At 42.8% G+C, this 24,956-nt stretch overlaps 1 pseudogene; it reads right to left on the bottom strand.

Annotated features, from left to right (window-relative positions):
- Positions 1-542: 542 nt before the first annotated feature.
- On the bottom strand, positions 543-8,712 carry LOC143665149 (small ribosomal subunit protein eS6 pseudogene; annotated as a pseudogene).
- Positions 8,713-24,956: the final 16,244 nt, after the last annotated feature.

The following is a 24,956-nucleotide window of genomic DNA, read 5'->3' on the forward strand; positions in this document are numbered from 1 at the left end:
TATAGTTCATCCATGAGTGAGGAATGATAATATTGATCTTTTTGTTTCTGCCATTTCATTCAACGTACTGTTCTTAACGTATAACTCACATCTTTTGTTTCCTAAACAAAAGACTTTCATAGGCCCAAGAAAATTTCGTTGTTGTGTCCCTCTTTTTAATTTTTTTTTAGCTTGTATTAATACGGTAGATTTTGGATCTAAGCATTCAATTCATCCTGCACTCCTAGGTAAATGACCTGCTAAAAATAAATCCACATAAACAAAATAAATTCGTATCTGAGACAGCAAATAGAACTAGCAGCCTCATTTTGTTCGTATTTTTCAAGAAAATCATTTGTGTTCTAATTTACTCTGACATTAGAGAAAGCTGTAATTTGATAAACTCCTGATTCAGGATTACATGGTGCCATTGTTTTCACATGAGTGAAACAAAATTTAGAGTAAGCTGGCAATGGAGTCAAATATGTTCTTCAACGCTCTGTGGTATTCTGTCAACTTATCACAATTAATTCCAAAAGTAAAGAGAACTTATTATGGCTTGTGGAAGTGACAAAGTTGTTCATTTGTCAGACAAGCGATCAAGAGCATAAATAAAATGTCTAACATGATGTTGAGGGTTTTCTTTTGGTTATTTACTTGCACACGAGAACAGAGGAAAAATTATTTTCCAGAGAAATTGCAACTGAATTTTTTTTTTAAATGTTTGATCTTATTTATTTGTAACTCTTAGAAAATCTTATTTTTGACTGGACTCAGACTTAGAGGTAGAAGCTCTCAGAGAGGGCAACCTCTGTCTTTGTCCTCCTTCATCCTTTTGGCCAAATATTCTGCAGCCTTGTCCTTATTTTGCTTAGTATTCTGTTTCTTCAGGGCAATACGCCAACGTTTATGTTGCAGGACACGTGGAATAACAGGACGCTGAATCTTGGGTGCTTTGGTCCTGGGTTTCTTTCCTTCTTTCTTCATCATCTTCTTTAGAGAGAGTGAAAAGTTAGCAGATTCTGCTGGCTCTTTTAGGTCCCAGGTGACGAGGCCCAGGAACATCAGTCAGTCCAGGAATTTCCTTCTTTCCTTTTTTTACAATAACCAAGTCGAGAACACTCAGATTGGCATCCACAATACAGATTTGTACTTTCTTTCTGCAGTTCTCCTTGGTCTATAACAGGAATGCCCTTTACTCAGTAAAAGATGGGCACGGCCATGGGTCACGGCACTCTGCTTCCTGGGGAAACCTTGTTTGTTGTTTCCACCACTGATTCGGATGACACAACCCTTCCATTCTTCACCCAGGACCATTCACTTCTCATAAAAGGTATGTAGTCTGCGTTCATCGTCCATTACAATGAGCTTCTGGCAGCCAGCGGCTGGGAGGGAGATGCTCAGCTTCACGCTGAGGCAACCAGCCGCCTCCAAGGTGCCACGAAAAAGAGCTGCAACTGGATTTTAAAAGTCTGCATCCTTGCTACATAAAATTGCAGTAGCTTAATTGAAATAAGAGTACATTCATGCTGGTGGTTGGCTAATCACTTAATTCTATCATGGAATGCCTTACCTGAAGTACAGAAACATGGAGTTGGGAGGTATTTCTATAATCTCTTAACTCCCTGGTTGGTCCATATTACACTGTGGATTGAAAGTCCAGACCTTCTGCTCCTGTCTGAGAGTAAGTGAGAGGTGGTTAAAGACTGGACGGCCTGGGGGCCTCAGTGCCTTCCAGAGTCACAGGTTTTTTTTTTTTAATATATATTTTTATTGACACATCTTCACACACATACATCCATACATGGTGCACAATCAATAGCTCACAATCTCATCACATACTTGCATATTCATCACCATGATCATTTTTAGGACATTTGCATCACTCCAGAAAAAGAAATAAAATGGAAAAGAAAAAAACTCATACATGCCAGACCCCTAACCCCTCTCTCTCATTGACCACTAGTATTTCCCTCTACCCAATTTATTTTACCCTTTGACACCCTATTATTTATTTATTTATCCATGTATTTTTTTACTCATCTGTCCTTACCCTGGATAAAAGGAGCATCGGACATAAGGTTTTCACAATCACACTGTCATGTTGTAAATGTTATATCTTTATACAGTTGTTCTAGCCTGTTAGCTGCTGTAATGCAATATACCAGAAACAGAATGGCTTTTAAAGAGGGGAACTTAATAAGTTGCTAATTTATAGTTCAAAGGCCAAGAAAATGTCCCAATTACAACAAGTCTATAGAAATGTCCAATCAAAGGCATCCAGGGAAAGATACCTTGCTTCAAGAAGGCCGATGAAGTTCATGGTTTCTCTCTTAAGTGAGAAGGCACATGGCGAACCCAGCCGGAGTTTCTCTCTCATCTGGAAAGGCATATGGTGAACACGGTCAGGATTCCTTTCTCATCTGGAATGGCACATGGTGAACATGGCATCATCTGCTAGCTTCTTTTCCTGGCTTCCTGTTTCATGAAGCTCCCTGGGGGGCATTTTCCTTCATCTCCAAAGGTCGCTGGCTGGTGGACTCTGCTTCTCATGACTATGTCATTCTGCTCTACTCTCTCTGAATCACTCATTCTCCAAAGTGTTTCTTCTTTTATAGGACTCCAGAAACTAACCAAGACCCACCCAAATGGATGGAGACATGTCGTCACCTAATTCAGCTTAACAGCCACTCTTGATTAAATCACATCTCCAGGGAGATGATCCGATTACAGTTTCAAATACATAGTATTGAATAGGGATTATTTTGCTTTTATGAAATGGGATTTTGATTAAAACATGGCTTTTCTACGGCCCATGCATCCTTTCAAACCAGCACAACAATAATCTTCAAGAATCTAGGCTACTGGAACACAGCTCAACAGTTTCAGGTACTTCCCTCTAGTCACTCTAATACACCATAAACTAAAAAGGAATATCTATATAATGCATAAGAATAACCTCCAAGATAACATCTTCACTTCACTGTTTGAAATCTCTCAGCCACTGAAACTTAATTTTGTTTCATTTTTCTCTTTCCCCTTTTGGTCAAGTAGGCTTTCTCAATCCCATGATGCCAGGTCCTGGCTTATCCCAGGATTTCTGTCCCACATTGCTAGGGATATTTACACCTCTGGCACTCATGTCTCATGTTGGGGGAGGGCAGTGAGTTCACCTGCCAAGTTGCAGAGGCACAGGCTTTTTTGTTTTAAATGTTTTTTATTGTTAAATATAAAATATATACGAAGAAAAGAAAAAAAGGAATGATTTTCAAAGAACACTTTAAAAAGTAAATATAGATCAGATTTCAGGGTTTGTTATAGGTTACCATTCTGCTATTTCAGATTTTTTCTTCTAGCTACTCTAAAACACTCAGGAGGCTAGAAGAAATATGTTTTTTTCTTCTTTGTGAAAACTAACATATATATTAAAAAGCAACAATTTCAAAGCACAATGCAACAATAAGTTGTAGAATAGATTTCAGAGTTTGGTATGGGTTACAGTTCTACCATTTTAGTTTTTTCTTTTAGCTGCTCTAAGCTACTGGAGACTAAAAGTCATGTCAGTATAATGATTTGGCAATCATACTCATTTGTTAAACCCCACCTTCTCTGCATAACTCCAACATCACCTTTCATCTTTCTCCCACTCTTTAGGGGTATTTGAGCTATGCCCATTCTAACATTTTTATGTTGAAAGGGGCTGTCAATAATATGAGATAGGGGGATGGAACTAGTTGATGTTCTGGAGAAGGACTTATCTGGTCCAGGGACTCACCTGGAGGTTGTAGGTTTCTGGAAAGTTACTCTAGTGCATGGAACCTCTGTAGAATCTTATAAAATGCCCTAGGTGTTCTTTGGAATTGGCTGGAATGGTTTTGGTTGGGGTTTGGCAAGTTATGATAGGTAGCAATGTCTAACTGAAGCTTGAGTAAGAGTGACCTCCAGAGTAGCCTTTTGACTCTATTTGGACGCTATCAGCCACTGATCCCTTATTTGTTCCACTTCTTTTTGAAGCACAGGCTTTTGAGGGCTAAGGCCATAAATATGAATTATGTTGCCTGGAGCAGACAAATTGAGGGTGAGTTGGGCTGTTTTAAGAATCTAGGTATCAATGGATATATTTTTCAATACATTTCCCCATAAATCATTATATCCACACCTAATCCCTGAGAAAACTAAGCTTCCTCTGACTTCCCCTATGAGAATCCTGAGCCACAGCAGGGTTAGTGACTCACCCAGAGTTACTAGTCTAATGAAAGGGCCAGTATTAGAACCAAGTAGTCTAACAGGGGTCAGACAAGGGCCAGCATTCAATGAAGGCCACTTTAAAATACTGATGTGATTCCATCCATCCATCCATTCATCCGTCCATCCATCCATTCATCCGTCCATCCATTCATCCATCCACCTAATTAACAAATATTCCCAAGTACCCAGATGGGCCAAACTATAAAAATGAGACGTGGTCTCTACCGACTTGGAGCATACAGCACACACTGAACAAATCGTTCCAAGAGTGATGAGTGCTTTGGGAATGTGAAACGAAAGGCCTGAGCCAGTCTCGTGGTCCTGCCCTTCAGGAAGCACCACTGCCCCAGGTGTGGGTCTCTGAGGGCGTCACAGGCAACAGCTGGAAGGATGAGGCTGCGGGCACCCCTGCACAGAAGGAAGTCTATGTGCTAGCTCAGTGTAGAATCTCTGACTCTGGCAGTGAGGGCTTTCAGATGGATTTCCTATCATTTATCTTCTTATCAAAAGGTTTAATCACTTTCCACTCTCCTAACTGTATGGGAATAATGAGCTTATTTTATCCCTACCAATACAATGCACAACAGAAACAGTTCAGAGGCTATTTGGCCTTCTAAAATGAATGTTTTTTATTGTACAAACATCATTAAAACCACAGTAAAAGGAATGTTTAAAGAAGAAAAATAAATCTCAGTAATCCCACGCACAGCAATCCTGTCACTGTATATTGCCTGCTGGTCGATGTGTGCACACCAAGATGAATTTTATGTGAAAATTAGTTGTCATCTCATTTCCCCAAGAAGCTGAATATTTTCTGACATGTAATGGACCTGTGGCTTTTGGAGAAGAAAGCAGACTTCTTCATGATTTTCAACTTCTCAGGCCAGAATACAAACGTACTTAGAAACTGAAGACTAATCAGGGCGGTTTCTGAGCAGCGTTGGGTTGCTTAAGCCTTGTTCTGGAAACAGTTAAAAACTACATTACATTCCTTGAGGGCAAGCTATATCATATACCTTGATTCCTCAATTAACCCACCTCCCTAAACAAAGCTCCTTTATATGAAGTCAGACGTATTAAATAACAAAAGCTGCGTGAAACTTGAGACACTTGGAGAGGCAGCGCCTCTGTGCATGTGGGCTGGCCCCCTGCCGAACGGTCAACTCTTCAAAGAGAATCTGACTCCCCCCCACTCCTTTTTTCTGCTCATTCAGGTCAAAGTCAGGTTCCTCATCCTCTCTCCTCCACCACAAGAGAAAATTCTTTGCTATTCACAGTCCTTCCGTGGAAGAATTTAATCACAGATACTCCTCCAAAAAGAGCCTGTCACTCCGGCTGTGTTAAACCTTTTCTTTAATTGTACAGTAAGGGGGGCTTTGGGGCACTTACAAGCCGGTAAGAAGAAATGGATGGGGAGGGGCAGATGGTCCCTAAAAGCACCACAGAGCTTCACTAAGGTGTCCATGTAGCAGCAATAACTGCACCCCATGGGAGCTTGTTAGAAATGCAAATTCTCAGGCGCCACCCCACCCCGCCCTACTGCATTCCGGACAAGACCCTCTGAAAGTGCTGATGTTGCTAATCAGGGACCATACTCTGAGAACCAGTGCCCTAGAGCTTTTAGGGGAATCCACACACCGCCTGGGGGTGTACCGCGGGGGACTGGAGGAAGAAGAGGCAGTTAGAAGGCAAAGGAGACAAACCTGCAAGGCTACTGGGTCTGGAAAAGCTGCTTCTCTTTTACCAGCAGCTCTTTCCCAGGCCCAGCTTGCCCCTCACATCTTCTCAGGGTCTGTCTCTGCAGAATTTCTAGTGTAAGCTGTTGGGCACTTGGGACCCCATCTGATTATTAGAATAGGGTCACAATCCACAAAACAGTTAATGGTGCAAATTTGATATCATTGGTAAAATCTTATGCTATACACGAGATTGGAAATAACATGAATCCTCCGAATTAAAAAAAAAAAATCCATGAAAAATTGCAAACATTCAAGATTGGCAGAGGGCCTTGGAAAGATTTTTCCCACCTGTCAGATGACAGAAATCTCTGCCATTTTTTTTCATAATCTATATTCTATACTGTTCACATATATCAAATAGCGTACTTATACATTGGTGACTATTTTATTAATATTTTAGTCCTCATTTTTACATTTACTATCTTTCAAAAGTATATTACATCAGTATTAGCTAAATGATCACCCAATGAGGCTGATCATGCTAGGCTAATATAAATCACCCCCAAATTTACAATTTTGCAAAGGATGAGATGTGATAAAATGCCACCAAGAAGCCCAATCACATGCTCTGCTATGCTGTCTGTTCTAGTTTGCTAGCTGCTGGAATGCAATATGCCAGAAACGGAATGGCTTTTAACAAGGGGAACTTAATGAGTTGCTAGTTTACAGTTCTAAGGCCAAGAAAATGTCCCAATTAAAACAAGTCTATAGAAATGTCCAATCAAAGGCATCCAGGGAAAGATACCTTGGTTCAAGAAGGCCGATGAAGTCCAGGGTTTCTCTCTCAAGTGAGAAGGCACATGGTGAACACAGTCAGGGCTTCTCTCTCAGCTGGAAGGGCACATGGCGAACATGGCATCATCTGCTAGCTTTCTCTCCTGGCTTCCTGTTTCATGAAGCTCCCTGGGAGGCGTTTTCCTTCTTCATCTCCAAAGGTCACTGGCTGGTGCACTCTGCTTTGTGGTGCTGCTCTCTCTGAATCTCTCATTCTCCAAAATGTTTCCTCTTTTATAGGACTCCAATAAACCAATCAAGACCCACTCAAATGGGTGGAGACACGTCATCCCCTAATCCAGTTTAACAACCATTCTTGACTAAATCACATCATCCAGGGAGATGATCTCATTACAAACATACAGTATTGAATAGAGATTATTCTACCTTTATGAAATGGGATTTATATTAAAACATGGCTTTTCTTAGGGGGCATACTTCCTTTCAAACCAGGACACTGTGAATTTAGGAAAAAGTTCTACAAAATATTAAAGATAATGCTAAAAAAATTAATAAAAACAGCCTTAAGGCAAAAAACACAGCATAGTGATTACAGACTTCTGCTCTCCTGGAACATATGCCCCGGACTTCACATTTATTGCTACGGGAAAATTTGTCTTGAACGATGCAAGGTCTCTAGAAAAGAGTCCCCTGCATAAAATATAACCACAACACATGACAGCATTTCATCCCTCAGGTGATTGTAGTCAGAAATGTATCCTGATGTGTCCACAGGATTTCTTCCCCTGGTTAGGGAACATCTGAGAGATGGTCACAGGAACTCATCCCCTCCACTGGATGAGCCTCAGTTTCCCTTCATCCCCTGGTGCCCCACACATCCCATTGCATATTTAGCCAATAATGTGGTAAATATGCCATTACCAACTAGATCTAGCTTTCAACTCTCTCTCTCTGTTTCTCTCTCTTTCCATCTCTCTCTCTCGCCCTCTTTCTTTCTCTCTCCTTTCCTCCTCATCCAGGCTGATAAGACTTTTTGAGCTCTGGCTTTGAGAGGGCTCTTGTCTGCTCTGCTCCATAGATGTTTTAGTATTCAGTGCCTCAGTTTCCCATCTCAGCAAAAAGATTTTCCTTCTGCCTGACATCCACTGCTTGGAGGGAATTGTATAAGGATACAGAGCCATTACACTCTCGTGCCCTGTAGAGGTGAGGAGAGGCAGGGGTCTCAGCTCTGTCTCCAGCAGTGAGAAAGGCTTTGCAAGTCCATTTATACCCCTATGCTGATTATCACTCTTGTGGAGTGAACCTATTGGGATACAATAACTATCATGTTGTTTTCTCCTTTGCAAGACCTACTTTGGGACCTCTAAGGCAGTGGGAAACGTAGGCTTGCATCTCAGCAGAGACGGTGGAGTTAGCTCTCGGATCTCTCTATGGTATGGCTAGTTGAAGCTGTGAATGAATGAGCCTTGAGTATTAAGAGGTAATAAAAGAATGAGATCAGAGCTGTGGGAAGCACTCCCATTTGAGGAACAAGGAGAGGAGTCTGCATGAGAGGAGTCAGTGGAGAACATCATCTGAGAGGTGGAAGGAGAGGGCCCCAAACAAGACTAGTCCTTTTGCCTCCTCTTTACAAACTCCTCCTCCATCCCCACCCCAAATGGAGTCTCATGAAGGACAAGGAAAAAAATATTAATTTGAGCTACATGAAATTGCCACTTTTAGTTTGTTTTTATTTTAATGGTTGACTATTGGTAATTTCATATGGTTTGACCTAAAACATTCCTAGAGGAAAGTTTTACAGGGGAAAGTGAAGGACCCTGTGAAATTTGTCTGTGATGGGAGGTGGGTGTGGAGAGGGTGGCAGTGAATGACGCTGAGCCCTCCAGAGAGCACCAGCTCTGTTCCACTCACTGTGGGGGATGCGGTTTACTAGGCAGAGAATGGGCTTCAGGAATGAATCATCCCCCTCTGCATGGTGGATGCTACCGATACAAGACGTTATTTCTCCCATGAACTGTCTCCATCATCACGGTTGTTCTTATCCCACTGCCTTGCTTTTAGTGCGTTCCCCACACTGGATGAGTTCCTCAGGAGCTGGGACAGTGTCTGTCTCCTGTGAATTCCCGGTACCTAGCCTGGGTGCCACACACACAGTGGAGGCTCAGACAAATGGTGACTGAATAGAAGCAGGAGGCTACTCCTGTAGATGACAGGTCAATAAAAAGAAAGCTTTCCTTATTGTGGGATCTAATAATAGAGCATTCCCATGGAGAACTAGTATGTGGGACTCTTTAAGAGTAAAGAATAGGATACTGCATTTCCTAAAATTATTTTGAGCAAAATATGTTTGTTTCATTTTGTTTTCATGGACCATCTCCCAGGGTTGGTGTCCACAAGAATATATCTTGGTCATGCAGACAGGCATTAGGCTGAAATACATTATGTACTGCCTATGAACAGAAGTTCATAGTGTAGACTATATTTCAAGGTAGAAATAGTAAAATACTTAGGAGGAAAAAAAATCTTTCCAAAGACCTGGAAGTATTTCAGAAGCACCAAGTACATATAAATAATTGATGTATTATTAATAATAATTTAATTATTCATTAAAATAGGTTCTCTAAAGTACGGATGGGGTTAGACTAAATCAGTCTAGTCGAAGCTATATACTTGAAAGTAATATGACTACACTGCTTCAAAAATATATTCAAACTTTTTAATAATTCAAACTAGTCCCATCATTTTATTGGGTACTTAAAAGATATCAATCTATTCATTAAATTCCCTAATTCATTTGGAAATATGTGAAAGGTACTGTGCTTGGTATCATGGAGCTACAAAGATGAATCAGGCAGGGGATTTGCTTTCAAGGAGATTTCTATGAGAAGAGGTGCTAAGACAGGCAGATCAGATTAAATGAATGTTCTTCAAAGTAGAACGTGATAAATGGTACATGAAAGACCAGACAAGTGCGAGGGGCTTCTGGGGGCAGAAGGTTCCAGCTGTGGGATGAGAGAAGTCTTTGCAAAGGGAACTGTCTTTGAAGAGGCAGAGTTGTTGGAAAGGAAGATCCTCGAGGATGGAGCAAAAGGCGAGAGGGAAAAGCGTCCTTCAGTGAGCACCATGGATAGCACCTGGACACTGCAGCCTAATGTCTGTAGTGAAGCCAAATCTAAGATTTGGGTTTGGATTCAGTACATTATAAGGAGCCACTATCAGAGAAGAGACTGGGGAACCTGAGTGTGACACTGGTAGGAAGAATTGGCCATCGCATACCCAAAGAATGGGAGGTTTGTAAGAAGCTTCAATGGAGAGCTCAGAGTCAAAAGAAATAATGTGTGTTTTAAAAATGTGAAATCCTCAGTCTGGCTCTGTCTGTCTGTCTTCGTATTAACATATGCCACCAATTCCTACCTTGGAGTTGCCAAGGAGATTCCGGCAATATGCCCAAAGTGACATGCAAAGTGAATGAATGGAAAGCGTGCAATTTGAAATGGCCTAGGAACAAAATAAAAGAGGCCATGTCATGTCCATGCGAACACATTGGGAAATGTCCGGCAATAGTACATCAACTTCGCTTTGGGGTATCCTTAATAACAGATGGCGCTGAACAGGTACCAAAGATGAGTGGTATATCAATAACCAAAAACCAGAAAAGCACCATCCATGGCTGTCGTTAGATTACGTAGAGTGACCACCCAAAGTGAACACCTACCTACCATGTTTTCTCAACCATATGCACAATATCACTTCCATTTTGTAGATAAGACTCTTGGGCTCTGTGGTAGTTAGGTTCAGGTGTCAATTTGGCCAGGTGAAGGTGCCTAGTTCTGCTGCTGTGGACATGAGCCACTGGTACGTGAACCTCATCTGTTGCTCGTTACATCTGCAGTCAGTTAGGAGGCATGCCTGCTGCAATGAAGAATGTTTGATTTAATTGGCTGGTGCTTAAATGTGAGAGCTCAACACAGCACAGCCCAAGCAGCTCAGCATACCTCATCTCAGCACTCACAGCTCAGCCCAGGCCTTTGGAGATGCAGAAAGGAATTACCCTGGGGAAAGTTGTTGGAACCCAGAAGCCTGGAGAGAAGGCCAGCAGAGATCACCCTGTGCCTTCCCATGTAAGAAAGAACCTCAGTGGAAAGTTAGCTGTCTTTCCTCTGAAGAACTAACAAAATAAATCCCCTTTTATTAAAAGCAATCCATCTCTGGTGTGTTGCATTCCAGCAGCTAGCAAACTAGAACAGGCTCACATTGATTAAAAAAAAAAAAACCAACTTAAAAAGAGGTAACATCACAAGCCAGTGGCCACAGGGGGATTCTTGCCCCACTTAGTTGAAACACAAAAATGGCCTTTGGCAAAACTGGGGAGCCTGAGGAATCTGCTTATATCAGGGTGACCTCCCCCGACCACCTCTTTAAGTGCTGGCCCCACCCATTACCAGTCTGGTGTGTCAATTCTGTTGGGTTTTTTCATAAGAGCCCAGTTTGCACAGCTCCTGCAGTACTCCCATGCCTTAATCATAGCACACCTGCTAATAAAGCCTTTAGTTCAGAGTTCAAAAGCTACCTTAACACTTGAACATCAAAATGGCCCTGTGAGGTGAACAGACTTAATGTCTCCATCCTCAGGCCCCCCTTACCCCACCCCCACTCCCACCCCCCTGCTCCTCCCCAGGGACCTGAGATTCTGAGAAGGCAGGGAGCTGGTGGCATCAGAGCTTAGGGTCAAAAGGCCTGGATTTGAGGGCCCAGCCTCTCCAGAATATCAACTAGTTTCATCCTCCTAGCCCATATTATCAACAGCCCCTGGTGGAGTTATCCAGAGGAGGTTAAGGTGTAACAAATGAGTATGACTGTAGAATCATTATGCTGATTTTTTTTAAGTCTTCAGTATCTTAGAGCAGCTAGAAGTAAACAGTTAAAATTGTGGCATTCTAACTCACATTGCTTTTTTGTATATATGTCATTTTTCACACACACAGAAAGAGTATAGCAGAGATGATAGGATTTAACAAATGAATACGACTGCTGAATCATTATATTGATATTTCTTTTGGTCTCCAGTGTCTTGGAGCAGCTAGAAGAAAAAATGAAAAATCATGGAACTGTAACCCATACCAAACTTTAAAATCTGTTCTTTAACTATTTGTTAAAATATATTTAGAAATGTATTTTGCTTTTTTGTATCTATGTCATATTTCACACACACAAAAAATGTCCAAGAAAAGGGGGCCTGGATTGAAAACACAGCAGAATTGGCACAACTGGTGGTAATGGATAGGGCCGGCATTTAAAGGGGTGGTGGTGGAGGGAGGTGATCCCAAAAGGAGCCAGAGTAGCTAAGGACAAACTTCTCAAGCTCTCTAGTTTTGCCAGAGGTCAGCTTTGTGTTCCAATTAAGTGGGACGGGAAGCCCCCCTCCACTCTCCTTCTGGATGATTTCGAGGCAGTGCAATGAAACTCCAAAGGACCAGGCCTGTGGGCCACTCTTGATTTCCTGTCCCTTCAAACTGCCTGCACAGTCCCTTGTCTTGCTGGCCAGCCCCCAGGGTTCTGGCCAGGTGTTTGAGCTGACAGATAGCTCATAGCCACAGCCAACACTGCCTAGGGATTTCATCCTGTTCCCCTAAGCTTTTCTGGACACTGAGTGAGAAATGTGTCTAAAACGAAGCCAGGAAGCCTTCTTCTTTCTGCTAACAGGGGGAGTCCATGAGTCCCCACAGTCTGAATGATAAATCAGCTCAACGACACCAGCTCTGAGGCCGTAGGGCCTCCATGATCATAGGCCCCGCTCCGGGTCAGCAATAGGGGATTTATTTTCTATTCATCCATTCTGGCTGACCGTAGCATGTCCTCCCAGCTTTGCTGAACCCTCTCTAGCGGGAGCCTCTGCACAAACACACACGTCCACTGTTCTCAGCCTCTGCCTCCTGTCCCCAGGGCGAGAGTCTAGTGCCCGCAGAAAAAGTTCCAGGTTCCTAGCAATGAATAAATTTTGGGTTGAATTTTGAATGTAAAAAAAAAATTGGGAGAGGGGGCGGAACAGGGGTTCTGCTTAAATTATCTAGAAAGTGGCCTCTGCCTTCTGCTTGGTGTAGGCCACGGACAGCTGGTTTTCAGAGCTTTGGGTTGCTCTCGCCTCAAAGATGAAGATTCTAACCAGAAAATTTTCCTGGGTTCCAAATTCCCAGTTGGGCTTTCGTTGGGTCTCAGCAGTTCGGTGAGGTTCCTCAAATTGTCTGCAACACGTGCGCACATCGTATGGCAAGTGGTCGTGAGAATTCTAACTGGACAGGGTCTGGAGCTTTCTGATTTCTGAAAAGGTCTGTGTTAAAAACAAAAATAGATAAGCACTGCTGTCCTTCCTCCCTGAGAAGCGGGAACTTTGGTTCCCAGACTTTCTCGAGCTGTTTTCCTCTGCCTGGAAAATTATATGGGGACAGGGTTCCATGACCTGGCTCTGGAATTGGTATTTAGCTTTATATAAATGAGCAGCACTTACTCACTGTTACGTCGGGGGAACGCGGAAGAGCGCTACAACTGGAGCTGCAAAGGCCGTCTCGCCCCTCCCAACATGGCTCCTGGAACCGCCCCTTCCGGACACCTGACTTCCGGAACTGATGGCCAACCCCTTCTAACCACCTGACTTCCGGAGAACCTCCCCTTCTGGGCAGCACCTTAAAATGCCGCCCACGCCATCACCCAGGCACTGACTCACCTCCTTCCGTTTTGGGTTCGGTGAGCTCAGCCCGGAATCGCAGAAATAAACTCGCCTGCTTTAAATTTCCCGGTCTACGGTCCTTCTTTCTCACCCTTTCGCCTCCTAAACCTTTCATCTTTCACTCATGTACTTCTGAGAGGACATTGTTGCCTCCCTTTCTCCACCTCACCCTCCCTCCACCTCATTCTTCTTGGTCCTTCTGTCTCCAAAAGCAGGCTTTTAAAAGAGTGGAAACAGACACTCAGCTACCTCCTCAATTAGGTTCCGGTGGCTGCAGGGATGTTCTCCCGGGGACAGAATGCAATCTGCAAAGAGGCCTCTTTGCCTTCAGAGGTCTTGCAAATCCAAAGAGCTGCTGACTAGCCCCAGGAAAAGAATGTACCAATTTGCACTGAGCTGAGTGTACTGCTACATAATCCTGTCTTAAAAGAAAGAATACCCCCTAGAGGTAAACAAGAACTATCAGAAGGCTGCAGAGCATCAGCAGTCTTAGCCAGGGGAGACAGGACAACAGAACTGTAGAAAACTGGCTTAAAACAACACAAGGGTATGTCTAGATGTGAAATATTTCCAGTGCAAAAAAAAAAAGTAAGTGCCAGTATCAGAAGCCAGAGGTATTCAGGCAAAGGAAGCACAAAAGAGCCTTCCCAGAGCCTCTCTCAGGAAGCGCTGTTGGGGGGTGGGGGGGCGTGGTTCCTGAAAACTGGCAGGGCTTACCGGAGATGCAGATGAGGCAGGTAGGGTTGAATGCCATGCTCCAATTAAAGCCCAGGAACCCCGCGGCACCCCAGCTGCCCTGCTGCTCCGCTTGGGACTGCAAACCTGGAAAACCTTTGCCATTATGAAAAGCTTTAAGTCTGCATAATTCCCGCGGTGCTCAAATGTAACAGAGAAAATCCTGAATCTGCCAATTCCTCCCTTCTCAGCAGTTCCACCTATCTTAACTGCTGTCCTCTGCTTCTTCGGAGGGAGAGGGGAGGGTGTGGAAACTTTTCCCACCACCTCTCTTTTTAAAAGTGAGCCCTGCTCCCAGCTCTGTTTTCTCAAGGGGCTAGAGGGGGAGTTGGGCAGCGGTGGGCATCTGACCTTGGGGACCTGCTTTTATTATCCCTTCCATCTGGGGTTTCTGGTAGGGAAGTGACAAAATGGACCGCAGATTCGGTCCCAATAGCTCGGTGCCAGGAGGGAATGTGAGTCCAGGAGGGAGTGTGCGTCCAGTGCTCTCAGATAGGCTGATTTTTCAAAAGAAGCGGGAAATGTACATCTGTATGTGAAATGTCCCACTTTCCAAGATTCAAACTGGTGATGAATAGTTTTGCAGGTCAGACTCCGCAGGGCTCCGTCTGCGCTGTAGGTGGGACCTGCCACAACACGGCACATCAGCACTCCTCCAGCTCCTCCAGCTCGGTCCCCTCTGAGGGCACGGCCTGTGCAGCTGTTCAGAGCAGCTGGCTCCAGGAAGTCTTGAAGCTGAGGAGGAGATGTCCTCTTTCTACAGACCCATAGAGCCATAGAGCCACAGATCCAAGCAGTCATTTTGGCTCCTGCAAGAGCACCATTGTGGTGTGGAACAAGTTGCCACCTTCTCATCAACTGTCTGAAACAAGAGAGGGTGCAGTGGCATCCCCTACCTCCACCTCCTGTGACCACACTGCAGGAATCATAGCCTCGAGGCATTCAGAGCACCTCTGAAAACAATCATCATAATTTCATCATAGCATTACTAAACTAATGGTAGTTATTGGTATCGTTGTGAAGCCTCAGTACTCTTACTGTGTAATATCCTTGTCATGTCTATGAAGCACCAGAAATTGTCACTATTTCCCTCTATTTTATGGATTAAAACTGGGACGTGAAAAGGGTAATAGCTGCTCAGAGCCCCATCTGCACAGTCCAGTTTAGAATTTGAACTATGGGGGTCTCAAAGTGACATGGCGGCATGAGGCCTCCTCCGGGACTGTTCTTACATCTCTTCCCAACAAAAAAAAACACAGTTATACCCCCATTTTCATATGAGTCCTTTTGAAACATGTATGATAAATAGGTGAACCAGATAGTACTTAGAAGAGCCCATTGCACCCCCCCCTTTAAGGATATTGCTCTCTGGTTTACTAGAGATACATTTCACAGGGAAAATATGGGGAGGGAAATTCATAATTAATGGTTACCCTCTATATTCTTGTGTATTTCTACTTCACTTTCCTTTTTTTTTGCCTGGGCAGGCACCGGGAATCGAACCCGGGTCTCTCGCATGGCAAGTGAGAAGTCTGTCTACGGAGCCACCGTGGCCTGCCCCCTACTTGACTTTTTAGCACAGAAATATTATTTATGGACTTGCTTTCTCAGTCAATTAATCAATCCATTAACAACTGATCACCTGTGCCCCAGTCCCTAAAAGAAATTTGAAGGAGGGTTAGTAATACCTGGGTCTTTCGTCAATCAGTGGGGAAAAATGTATATGAGTAAACAAATCATATAAAAGAATATGTAGTTAAATTGCTTAAATATGTGATAGAGATAACAAGTTCTCCAAGAGTTCAAAGAAAGTATGAAAAGAGAGCTATGAGAGCTGGAGAAATCAGGGAAACTTCCGGGAGGATGTGAGCTTTGGACTAGACCTTGAGAATTGGGAATAACCTCATTGAAGTTTTAGGAGTAAGAATGACCCTGTTTTTGTTGGTCAGGATAAATACAATTTTCCACTGAGATGAGGTAGGGAAACGGAAGAAACCCAATAAATAACAGGGAAAAAAACTTTGGATACTGTGTTTGGGAAATAACAGATCCAAGAAAATAAACATTCTCTGAAAAAATGGGCAAAGGACAATATTATGCATACTGCAAAAGAAAAAAAAACATAAGAATATGTTCAACTTCATCAAAAAGAAAACTTAAAAGCGTAATTTTGAGAAGATTAAAGAAAACAATAAACCCAATATGAATTGGCAAAGGGGCACCAACATACACCACTGGGAACGGTACAAAGTGTCCATGCTCTGAGCAGCTATGTGGTATCAAGTAAGTGTACTTTTTAGAACTTCTCCTAAAGAAAGCGGTAAGAGTTTGTGCAAAGAGTTTAGGCAAGGATGTTCATTGCATCAAGCTTCTCTTGATCAAAAATTAAAATAGTGCAAACATGTTCCTATTTGGGGGCCAAGAATATTGGATAAGAAATGTTTATTTATTTGGAAGATTGTACTTTTTTTTTTAATAGTATAACATACATACAAACCAAAGATAGAAAAAAGCAAAAATTTTCAAAGCATGCTTTAACAAGTAATTACAGAACAGATCCCAGAATTTGTCATAGGTTGCCATTCCACCATCTCAGATTTTTCTCAGCTCCAAAACACTGGAGGCTAGAAGAAATAGAAGCATTGTGTACAGGGAAAGCAAATGAAGTGCGGGAATGGGCACGTGCTCATGGAATTCTCTGGTCTTACCATGTTCTCCATCATCCAGAAGCAGTTGGATTGATAGAACGGTGGAATGACCTTTTGAAAACTCAATTACGATGCCAGCTACGTGGCAATATCTTGATGGGCTGGGGTAATGTTCTCCAGGAAGCTGTGTATGCTCTGAATCAGCGTCGGCTGTATGGTGCTGTTTCTCCCATAGCCAGGATCCATGGGTCCAGGAACCAAGGGGTGGAAATGGGAGTGGCACCACTCACTATTACCCCTAGTGATCCACTAGGAAAATTTGTGCTTCCTGTTTTGGCTGGTGAGCCTCTCCTGTGGAGTTCGTCCAGACCCTCTATCAGAGTCGTCGACTTCACAGCCTGCCCGGTGGATTTTGGACTCTGCATTCCCACGGTCACGTGAGACGCTTTTATAAATTTTATATTTGCGAGTGTTCCCTGTTGATTCTGTTTCTCCAGAGAACCCTAACTAATACATCTATTAATAGAGTGGTTCAGCAGCCATACTCATTTGTTCAATCCCATTTCCTTTGTTGTACCTCCTCCTTTAATCCTGCTCCCATTCTATAGGGATCTTTGGGGAATGCCTGTTCTGACTTTTTCATGTTGAGAAGGGGTGTCCACACTGAAAGATAGGGGAATGTAATTAATTGATAATCCTGGAAAGGCTGGTCCCTCTGAGTTTCAGGATTTATCTAACCTAGAAGCCCTCTGGGAATTATCAGTTTCAGGAAGGTAAACCTAGCACATGAAACCTTTCTAGAGTCTAAGTTTGAGCCCTAGGTGATCTTAAGAGACAACAGGAGTGATGTTGATTGAGATTTAGCAAACCATGACAATTAGCATTAAGTGAAGCTTGCATAGAGCAGCCTCCAGACAGCCTCTCGACTCCATTTGATCTCTCTTGGCCACTGATGCCTTATTTTATTGCACTTCTTTTATCCCTTTTGGACAGGAAGACATCATCGATCCTACAGTGCCAGGGCCAGATTCAGTCTCAGGAGTCATACCCCACATTGTCAGGGAGATTTTCACCCTGAATGGCTTATACTATGTAGGGGCCAGGGCAATGATTTGCCTTGCGGAGTTGGGCTTAGAGAGAGAGGCCACATCTCAGTAACAAAGAGGTTTCCTGGAAGCAACTCTTAGGCCTTGTTCTGAATGGTCTTAGCTTCTCCCCTACAGAAATAAGTTTCATAAGAGCAAGCCTCAAAATCCAAAATTTGGCCTATTTTCTTGGGAGTCCCCAATGGTTGGGAGGGTACCTCTGGTTTAACCAGATGGGAGAGTTTAATAGTTCCATATTTCCCCTTCAGATCCTCAAGGAACTCTACCAATACTTTGTAATTTACCATAAAGGTTTTTAAAAGGCGTAGAGCAGATTACAAAATAGTATCTATGGTATGATTCTATTTGTGTGTAAAAGTGAAATGGACAAACAAAATTATCAAAATCTAAACACACACACACATATAAATAAATGTACATATTACATAATAAATACATAAGTATACATACATCAGTTTCTCTCTCCATCCATACAAATATATACACAGACATAATAAATATATAGATTTCTATACAACCTACATGTTAACATTTATGGATTATGAGTAACGCATCTTTTCTTCATATGCTTACATTTATTTTATAACTTTTTTGACAATAAGCATATGTAATTTTTTTTTCTTTAATTTAAAGCAAAAATCTCAGATCTTCCGCCAGGAACTCAGATTAGTAAGGTGGGCAGGTGTATGATATAAAGTGATACTGAAGGACTAAGTAATTCATGACTCTAAAAGGAGCATCCAAACGTTTATAATCAAGAACTCAGCATGGGTGTGGCCAAAAGAGAAAAAAAAATCTTTTGTCTGCTTCTAAGACATGCTGCATTTCTCAGCGTGTATTTCAAAAAGCTAACACCCGCAGAGGTCAGAAAACATAAAAGTCAAGCAACCAATTTGGGGCCCAATAGAAGATAGTGGCAAAAGGATATAAAATCCAGCATCGAAAAAGCCACCATTTTGCACACAGCAACCTGGATATTTAAACCGTCTCATCACTTCTAAGTTCTAGAACCTCCCTCAGTGGAGCAGAAACACTTCATTTCAGCTCAACAAACGTGTGTGGAGTGTCATCTACTGAGTTCTAAAAAGCAAAATTCCTTCCCTCTCCACGAGATGACACTGTCAACAATAACAATACCTGTTTCTTATGAAACATTTCTTTTACTGGATCATTCACTCTTTTTCTCTTAATTTGTTTATTTCTTTTAAAAATATATTTATTGACACATCTTCCTTCACACACACAGTCCATACAAGGTATACAATCAATGGCTCACAACCTCATCACATAGCTGTGTATTCATTACCATGATCATTTTTAAGGACATTTGCATCACTCCAGTAAAAGAAATAAAAAGAAAAGAGAAAAAACTCATACATCCCATACCCCTTACTTACTCTCCCTTTCATTCACCACTAGTGTTTCCATCTACCCATTTTTTTTTTTACCCCTTATCCCCCCTCTATTATTTATTTATTTATTTTGTCATGTTTTTACTCATCTGTTCATACCCTGGATAAAAGGAGCATCAGACACAATGTTCTTACAATCACATGGCCACATTGTAAATGTTATATCTTTATACAATCATCTCCAAGAATCAAGGCTATTGGGACACAGCTCAACAGTTTCAGGTCCCTCCAGCCACTCCAATATACCATAAACTAAAAAGGGATATTTATATAATGCATGAGGATAACCTCCAGGATAACCTCTTGACTCTGAAATCTCTCAGCCACGGACACTTTATTTTGTCTCATTTCTCTCTTCCCCCTTCTAAGATGGCTTTCTGAATCCCATGATGCTGGGTCCCCGCTCATCCCCGGACCCCCGTCCCACGTTGCCAGGGAGGTTTACACCCCTGGGAGTCAGATTATTAACTCTTTACAACAGCTTCATCATGCATGTCCATGCTACAGATGGGGTAAGTGTGATTTAGGGGCACAACCGGGTCTTGGTTGTGCACTGACTCGCTCCTCCTAGGTCCTCTGCAGGCACATTTTAAAAACAAAACATTCAAAGGCAGCCACTTCTTCAAATATGCATTACAATGCTTGATATTTAAGCAAAAGAAAGGGCACAACCATGCAAATCTTATTTATCTTCTTGCCTCATTACACAAACAAATTACACATGGAAGTGTGAGCCTGAGTTTTCATTTTGTTTTGTTAATCCCACAGTGGAATTTCTGGTCTACTAATCAGCCTTAGTCACAGCCTTTCCTCCTGAGTGCTCTCTCTGGAAAGAGGAAAGGCGCTCTACAGGCGGTGGAAGGTGACCTGGCCGCCCCGGGTGCAGGCGAATCTGAGCGGGCCCCAGCCTCTCTGCCCTTCTTCCTCCAGCTGCCAGGCCTGTGTTGCCCTTTGCAGTCCCTTCCTGAAGGGAGCCTGTGTGTGCCGCGGGAGGAAGCCAGGGCAGGAGTCGTTTCCTCCCTTATTTCACCTCCTCGCTGAAAGGCTTGTGCTGCTTCCCCCACAGCTCCCCTGCAGCCTCTTCCTCCTGCTTGAAACACCCTGATACTTTTAAAGTAAACGCTACGATCTTCAAAACTCCCTCATATGGAAACACCCCTTTATCGGGATGCAGAATACACTCTCCCTTTCCTTTTTTTTGTTTTTTTCCGGGGTGGGGGAATCGAACCTGGATCCCTCATATGGAAGGTGAGTATTCTACCATTGAACCTCCCGTGCATCCTCTCCATTTCCTTTTGTGCTGAAAAGTAACCTGGGAGGACAGACTACTCTGTCTGGGAGTGGAGGTGCCCTGGTGTGCTGTGGGCGGGATGCAGAAGGCAGGTTCCCAGCCAGACAAGGGGTCCTTACTTGGTTTAAAGGTTAGTTAATAGAGCTGGAGGTTTTGCTTGCTTGCTTGCTTGCTTTGTTTGGCTGCTCACCAGATGTCCTTTATTTGTGTTTGTTTAACTTCAGAAAAAAGTGAATTTGTAAGTCTTTAAATTTAATTTAATGTTTTCAATAGGCAATCCATTTACATGGTTCAAAAACCAAAGGAATAGGTGGAGAAGTCTTGCTCACTCCATGCCCCTGTCTCTCTCTTCCCTCCTTATAGGCAACTATTTTACTATTTTTGTGTGTGTATCCTTCCATTTTGTTATGTAAGGTATTATTTTCTTATCAAACATGTTTTCTCAGTGGAGGTGCTATTTCCCCCATGAGGATGAAAATTGGTTCTTGGGGGTGAAAAAAAAATCTTACTCTTTTTATTATAAAGAGCACAAACATATATACAGTTGTTCTAGTTTGCTAGCTGCCAGAATGCAACACACCAGAGACAGACTGGCTTTTAATAAAAGGGGATTTATTTTGTTAGTTCTACAGAGGAAAGGCAGCTAACTTTCATCTGAGGTTCTTTCTTACGTGGGAAGGCACAAGATGGTATCTGCTGGCCTTCTCTCCAGGCCTCTGGGTTCCAACAACTTTCCCCGGGGTGATTCCTTTCTGCATCTCCAAAGGCCTGGGCTGAGCTGTGAGTGCTGAGATGAGGTATGCTGAGCTGCATGGGCTGTGCTAGGTTGCGCACTCTCATTTAAGCACCAGCCAACTAAGTCAAACATCCTTCATTGCAGCAGGCACACCTCCTAGCCAACTGCAGATGTAATGAGCAACAGATGAGATTCATGTACCCATTGGCTCATGTCCGCAGCAACAAAACTAGGTGCCTTCACCTGGCCAAGTTGACAACTGAATCTAACTACTACAACAGTACATAAACAGATATGCACAGTGGGGAGGCAAGGAAGGAAAAAATTCCTAAAGAAGCAGTGCTAGTTTGAAAGGGTTATGTACCCTAGAAAAGACATGTTTTAATCCTTATCCATCTCATGGAAGCAGCCCTTTCTTTTAATCCCTATTCAATACCATAGGTTGAAAACTTGATTAGATTATCTCCATGGAGATGTGACTTGCCCAATTGTGGGTATTAACCTTTGATTAGAGGGAGCTGTGACTCCACCCATTCCAGGTGGGTCTTGATTAGTTTACAGGAATCCTTTAATAGAGGAAACATTTTGGAAAAGAGCCTCGAGAGCCACCTGAGCCTATGCAGCCAGAGACCTTTGGAGATGAAGAAGGAATATGCCCCCAGGGGAGCTTCATGAAACAAGAAGCTTGGAGAGAAAGCCAGCAGGTGTCACCATGTTCACCATGTGCCTTTCCAGGTGAGAGAGAAACTCTGAACTTCATCAGCTTTCTTGAGTCAAGATATCCTTCCCTGCCTTAGATTGGACATTTTTATAGCCTTGTTTTAATTTGGACATTTTCACGGCCTTAGAACTGTAAACTTGCAACCTTATAAATTCCCCTTTTTAAAAGCCTTTCTGTTTCTGGTATATTGCATTCCAGCAGCTAGCAAACTAGAACAGAAGCTAAAAAAAAAAAAAGATTTCGACTTCCTGGAAGATGGCGGCTTAGTAAGACGCGCGGATCTTAGTTTCTTCTCCAGGACACCTACTAGGGGAGTAGAAACGATACAGAAAGCGCCCAAAGCCACAACAGAGATAAAAAAGACAGCGTACCCCATCCTGGAACGGCTGGCTGGCTGAGAGAAGCAGCTCGGGTGAGATCGCCGAGGCGCGCGGGCCTTACCAGGCGGGGTGGCAAGCGGCCGGAGTTACTCCCTTCCCCCTTCCCGGGCCGGCTGGGAGAATTGGAGAGGTGGTCCCCTGAAACCAAGGCGACTGGCGCCCACACCACGCGCAGCCCCCGGACCAACTGAGAGAATTGGATCGGAAACCCCCAGGCCGCGGAGAACGGTGACGGGTGGGGGAGGCCCCTTCCAAACCCGTGACTCCCGGGGAACGTGCACTCTCTCGGGCGGGCCGCTGCCGCTGGCGCCCTCCCGCCACGCTTGTTGCCCAGGGCCGACTAGGAAATTCGGACGGGCTCTTTCCCTGGCTGCGGCGACCAGCAACCCTCCCTGCATTCGGACCCCGGGCCGGCTCAAGCCGCTTCGGCTAGCGAACCCCCAGGACGGCGAGAGTTTTCCAAAGTTTAAGGTCCCACAGCACCTTTTACTGGTGGGACCCGCAGACAAACCTGTGCCACGAGCACCACCTACTGGGCAGGATAAGAAAAACAGAACCCAGAGATTTCACAGAAAAATATTACAACCTTGCTGGGCCCAACACCAAGAGAAATCTGAATAAATGCCCAGACGCCAGCAGCAGAATATAACTGTCCACGCTCAAAAGATTGAGAATATGGCTCAGTCAAAGGAACAAACCAATAGCTCAAATGAGACACAAGAGCTGAGACAACTAATGCTGAATATACGAACAGAAATGGAAAACCTCTTCAAAAATGAAATCGATAAATTGAGGGAGGACATGAAGAGGACATGGGCTGAACATAAAGAAGAAATAGAAAAACTGAAAAAAACAAATCGCAGAACTTATGGAAGTGAAGGATAAAGTAGCAAACATAGAAAAAATAATGGATAGCTACAATGATAGATTTAAAGAGACAGAAGATAGAATTAGTGATTTGGAGGATGGAACATCTGAATTCCAAAAAGAAACAGAAACTATAGGGAAAAGAATGGAAAAATTTGAACAGGGTATCAGGGAACTCAAGGACAATATGAACCGCACAAATATACGTGTTGTGGGTGTCCCAGAAGGAGAAGAGAAGGGAAAAGGAGGAGAAAAACTAATGGAAGAAATTATCACTGAAAATTTCCCAACTCTTATGAAAGACCTAAAATTACAGATCCAAGAAGTGCAGCGCACCCCAAAGAGATTAGACCCAAATAGGCGTTCTCCAAGACACTTACTAGTTAGAATGTCAGAGGTCAAAGAGAAAGAGAAGATCTTGAAAGCAGCAAGAGAAAAACAATCCATTACATACAAGGGAAACCCAATAAGACTTTGTGTAGATTTCTCAGCAGAAACCATGGAAGCTAGAAGACAGTGGGATGATATATTTAAAATACTAAAAGAGAAAAACTGCCAACCAAGACTCCTATATCCAGCAAAATTATCCTTCAAAAATGAGGGAGAAATTAAAACATTCTCAGACAAAAAGTCACTGAAAGAATTTGTGACCAAGAGACCAGCTCTGCAAGAAATACTAAAGGGAGCACTAGAGTCAGAACCAAAAAGACAGAAGAGAGAGATATGGAAAAGAGTGTAGAAAGAAGGAAAATCAGATATGATATATATAATACAAAAGGCAAAATGTTAGAGGAAAATATTATCCAAACAGTAATAACACTAAATGTCAATGGACTGAATTCCCCAAACAAAAGACATAGATTGGCAGAATGGATTAAAAAACAGGATCCTTCGATATGCTGTCTACAGGAAACACATCTTAGACCCAAAGATAAACATAGGTTGAAAGTGAAAGGTTGGGAAAAGATATTTCATGCAAATAACAACCAGAAAAGAGCAGGAGTGGCTATACTAATATCCAACAAATTAGACTTCAAATGTAAAACAGTTAAAAGAGACAAAGAAGGACACTATATACTAATAAAAGGAACAATTAAACAAGAAGACATAACAATCATAAATATTTACGCACCGAATCAGAATGCCCCAAAATACGTGAGGAATATACTGCAAACACTGAAAAGGGAAATAGACTCATATACCATAATAGTTGGAGACTTCAACTCACCACTCTCATCAAGGGACAGAACATCTAGACAGAGGATCAACAAAGAAATAGAGAATCTGAATATTACTATAAATGAACTAGACTTAATAGGCATTTATAGGACATTACATCCCACAACAGCAGGATACACCTTTTTCTCAAGTGCTCATGGATCATTCTCAAAGATAGACCATATGCTGGGTCACAAAGCAAGTCTTAACAAATTTAAAAAGATTGAAATCTTACACAACACTTTCTCGGACCATAAAGGAATGATGTTGGAAATCAATAATAGGCAGAGTGCCAGAAAATTCACAAATACGTGGAGGCTCAACAACACACTCCTAAACAACGACTGGGTCAAAGAAGAAATTGCAAGAGAAATTAGCAAATACCTCGAGGCGAATGAAAATGAAAACACAACATAT

This window comes from Tamandua tetradactyla, chromosome 21 (genome assembly GCF_023851605.1).
Source record: "Tamandua tetradactyla isolate mTamTet1 chromosome 21, mTamTet1.pri, whole genome shotgun sequence".
Taxonomy (NCBI): domain Eukaryota; kingdom Metazoa; phylum Chordata; class Mammalia; order Pilosa; family Myrmecophagidae; genus Tamandua; species Tamandua tetradactyla.